The sequence below is a fragment of the Berghia stephanieae genome, chromosome 1 (genome assembly GCF_034508935.2).
Source record: "Berghia stephanieae isolate SIO BIC M18660-M18661 chromosome 1, UCSD_Bste_1.3, whole genome shotgun sequence".
NCBI lineage: Eukaryota > Metazoa > Mollusca > Gastropoda > Nudibranchia > Aeolidiidae > Berghia > Berghia stephanieae.
Genome location: NC_088360.1, coordinates 106288144 through 106293143, shown reverse-complemented (window position 1 = coordinate 106293143; position 5000 = coordinate 106288144). Strand labels below are relative to the sequence as shown.

The 5000-nt window shown below is 36.3% G+C and overlaps 1 protein-coding gene across 1 annotated transcript in view; it reads left to right on the top strand.

The window, feature by feature from the left end:
- Window positions 1-5000, top strand: part of LOC144965142 (uncharacterized) — a 225774-nt gene that overhangs the window by 486 nt on the left and 220288 nt on the right. The window lies entirely within an intron of this gene.

Genomic DNA, 5000 nt, shown 5'->3' with positions numbered 1-5000 from the left:
GATGTTGTGAGTTTTAAAAAATATCTAAACGCATAACACCAATAAGCTTACGACGAATTCTTTCAATTCTTGATTCGTTCTTATTACTATAATATATGTGACTTACTATCTCAAAACGGTGTTATTTTGGGATGAAATTTATGCTGAAGATCGAATTTCATTTTTTAGCGACACATCGATGGTCGGCGGTTCAAAACCTCTGAAGTCTCAAATTTTCACGATCGGGGAATCAAAACTCTGAAGTCTACATACGAGCTTTGCGCACTACGTTTGATTTAATTTTGGGCGGATCAGCAGACCTCTGATGACATCTGCCCAAAAAATGAAACAAAACACGGTGCGCAAAGCTCGTATGTAGACTTCAGAGTTTTGAACCGCCATCAGACATCTGATCCGCCCAAAATTAAATACAACACGGTGCGCAAAGCTCGTATGTAGACTTCAGAGTTTTGAACCCCCAATCGTGAAAGTTTGAGACTTCAGAGGTTTGAACCTCCGACCATCGACATAAGACACATTGGGTTAATTTCTAGACTCCATAGAAACGAATAAATACTATTTGAATTTCTCACTTTGCGAAAGACCTCTTTTTAAAAAATAAATAAAAATCATTTTGATTACAGATTCACTTTTCAGGGGCTGATCTATCCTGACTTAATACCACTTTGAGAGGATAGGCCATATATAGAAAATGACGATCTTTGCAGATAGAGAAAGAGAGCGAGATATATAAATAGATAGATAAATAGATGGAGAGAGAGAGAGAGAGAGAGAGAGAGAGAGAGAGAGAGAGAAATAGATAGATAGCTGGATAGATAAAGTAGTAAGATAGATAGAGAGATAGAGAAAAAAAGAAAGACAATACATAGATTGAGAGAGAGAGAGAGAGAGAGAGAGAGAGAGAGAGAGGGAGAGAGAGAGAGAGAGAGAGAGAGAGAGAGAGAGAGAAATAGATAGATAGCTGAATAGATAAAGTAGTAATATAGATAGAGAGATAGAGAAAAAAAGAAAGACAACACATAGATTGAGAGAGAGAGAGAGAGAGAGAGAGAGAGAGAGAGAGAAATAGATAGATAGCTGGATAGATAAAGCAGTAAGATAGATAGAGAGATAGAGAAAAAAAGAAAGACAATACATAGATTGAGAGAGAGAGAGAGAGAGAGAGAGAGAGATAGAGATAGAGAGAGAGAGAGAGAGAGAGAGAGAGAGAGAGAGAATACATTGATGATTCATTTTACAAACCATAAAGAGTATTTCCATATTTTCTAATCCGAAATATCCGATAATGATAATAAAGATAGTAAAGTAAAGGTAGATAGTGGAATGCTTTGCTCACTTAAGGAAATAATCTATCGATGATGTGCGATTGGCTAAGAAACTCGCAACATTGCCAACCGGCAGTATAACGGACAACCACACAAAACTATGTTTAACCATGACCGTTTATAGTCTGGTTAATACAGTTACGTGAGAAGAATTACTCATAAACGTGGATAGTAAACAAACATTAACGAAGACCTGAGTGACGTCAACTTCGTTCTAACTATACTATGTTAAAGCCGACGTGTACTGGTTTAGAGGTCTGATAATCTGAATTGCTATAGATAATATGCGATTGGCTAAGAATCTCACAACATTGCCATCCGGAATTATAACGGACCAACACAGAAAATATGTGTAACCATGAACGTTATATATTCTTGTTAATACAGTTTAGTAAGAATTACTCATAAATGCAGATGGCAAAAAAGCAATAACAAAGACCTGAGTGACGTCAACTTCATACTATCTATGACCTCATTGTTGTAACGGAAATTGATGCTACGCGCTTAGCTAAAAAAACAATATTCGCCACCCGGATATAACGTACCAACAAATAAAACTGTGCTTAACCTCAAACGTTTATAGTCTAACTAATACAATTTCGTGAGAACTAACTACTCATAAAAATGGCTTGCTGAAAATAATAACAAAGAGCTGAGTGACATCAATTTCGTTCCTTCTATACTCTCAAACCAAACCAGCATAACTCTCCATTACTACAATGTTAATTAAATCAAGCCTATATCAACCGATTGAAAAATAAATGGGTAGAAAAATAGCGGGATTAAAACGTTGAAGTTTTTTATATAGCGCAATATCCACTAAACGTGCTCAAAGCGTTATACAAGGAGTCCCGGGCCAACCGCAACACTTAACTTAACACTTGTTAGGCGATATTACATTATTTTTCCGACAGAGACAACGCTGCTAACGGCCAGATACCCATTTTACACGGTGAAATAATGAGAGTAAAGAGCTTATTTCCAAGGACTCAACTATGCGCCGAATGAGGCTCGAACCCAAGACTTTCCGATCCGAAAGCGAGTGTCATACCACTAGACCACATATTCGCACAAAAACAACTCATTTAAAAGATGCAAAACAAAGGAAATGGAGTTTTGGCCGGCTTTAGGCTTTTCTTTATCGACGCTTACCTAAAGAAGGCCAAACGCCGAAACGTCGTTTACACTGTGTTGTATCTTTTACTTGAGTCATTTTTACTCCCTTAATTTTACTATAAATACTATGCGCTTGGCTAAGAAGCTCGAAATATCGCCATCCGGAAATATAACATACAACAAACAAAACTATGTGTAACCTGAAACGTTTCTTCTTCTTCTAGGTTCCATGCCTGGTCCAGGCTTCGGATACTGCATGAATTATCTCTCTCCATTCCTCCCTGTCTCTTGCTTTTTCAAACAGCTCTTGGATTGTTAGGTTGGTGAAGCCCTTCAGTTGGTCTATGAGTGTTTTTCTTTGTCTCTCCCGGGCGCGTTTACCAGGTATTTTTCCACAACTTGCCAGGTATTCATTTTTATCTTTCCTTACTATGTGTCCGAAAAAGGATAGTTGTCGATCCGCTATTAAGGGCATTAGTTTTCTTTGTTGGTATGTTTGTTTTAGCACTTCTTCGTTCGTTTTGTGTGCAGTATACGATATTCTCTGCATCCTTCTCAAGCACCACATTTCAAAAGAAACGTTTACAGTCTGGTTAATACAGTTCCGTGTAGAATTATAAACATTGGATGGCAAAAAAACAATGACCTGTGAGTGACGTCAAATTCGTTCTATCTATAAATTATAATATTGAGTCATTTCAAGATCCTGGTCTAGATTTTAGTATTTACTACAAGATATGAAGTGAATAGAAAAGTGCCAGAAGACAATAGAGAATAAAAATTTTTTCGCGGCGGTGGTGGGGTTTGAACCTGCGACCTTATTGGTACGACAACTCCGCCTGGCAGGTGAGAGCGTGGCTCTACCGTGTGAGCTATCCACGAACACAAAAAATATTCGTTTCAAACTCAAAGTCATTACTAGATCCCTCTCTCACCTACTTCTTGAGACCGCCGATTCGTTCGTACACCACCATCGCGAATAATTTTGACCAGCAGTTAAGCCTAATAGCCAATATTCTCAACACAAACATATAACATAGAAACGATTGAGACATTGAGTATGCTCCGGTGTATGGGGTGAATTTTAATTCAGAAAAGCGAGTGGAGCAGGCACTTATGTTGGTAACAACAAGATATGAAGTGAATAGAAAAGTGCCAGAAGACAATAGAGAATAAAAATTCTTTCGCGGCGGTGGTGGGGTTTGAACCTGCGACCTTATTGGTACGACAACTCCGCCTGGCAGGTGAGAGCGTGGCTCTACCGTGTGAGCTATCCACGAACACAAAAAATATTCGTTTCAAACTCAAAGTCATTACTAGATCCCTCTCTCACCTACTTCTTGAGACCGCCGATTCGTTCGTACACCACCATCGCGAATAATTTTGACCAGCAGTTAAGCCTAATAGTCAATATTCTCAACACAAACATATAACATAGAAACGATTGAGACATTGAGTATGCTCCGGTGTATGGGGTGAATTTTAATTCAGAAAAGCGAGTGGAGCAGGCACTTATGTTGGTAACAACAAGATATGAAGTGAATAGAAAAGTGCCAGAAGACAATAGAGAATAAAAATTTTTTCGCGGCGGTGGTGGGGTTTGAACCTGCGACCTTATTGGTACGACAACTCCGCCTGGCAGGTGAGAGCGTGGCTCTTACCGTGTGAGCTATCCACGAACACAAAAAATATTCGTTTCAAACTCAAAGTCATTACTAGATCCCTCTCTCACCTACTTCTTGAGACCGCCGATTCGTTCGTACACCACCATCGCGAATAATTTTGACCAGCAGTTAAGCCTAATAGCCAATATTCTCAACACAAACATATAACATAGAAACGATTGAGACATTGAGTATGCTCCGGTGTATGGGGTGAATTTTAATTCAGAAAAGCGAGTGGAGCAGGCACTTATGTTGGTAACAACAAGATATGAAGTGAATAGAAAAGTGCCAGAAGACAATAGAGAATAAAAATTTTTTAGGTCGCAGGTTCAAACCCCACCACCGCCGCGAAAAATTTTTTATTCTCTATTGTCTTCTGGCACTTTTCTATTCACTTCATATCTTGTTGTTACCAACATAAGTGCCTGCTCCACTCGCTTTTCTGAATTAGTATTTACTACAAACGATTGAACAAACGCTTTAAAACGGCTATTGGTTCTTTAGCGTAAATTCGTGATCCATTCAACGTCATCGTTATTATTATTATTATTATTATTATTATTATTATTATTATTATTTATTATTATTATTATTATTATTATTATTAGTATTATTGTTAGTATCATCGTTATTATTGTCATTGTTATTATTATTATTATCATTACTATTTTATTATTATTATTATTATTATTATTATTATTATTATTATTATTATTATTATTATTATTATTATCGTTATTATTGTCATTGTTATTATTATCATTATTATTATTATTATCATTATTATTATTATTATTATTATTATTATTATTATTATTATTATTATTATTATTATTATTATTAGTATATTATTATATTATTATTATTATTATTATCATCATCATGATTATTATTA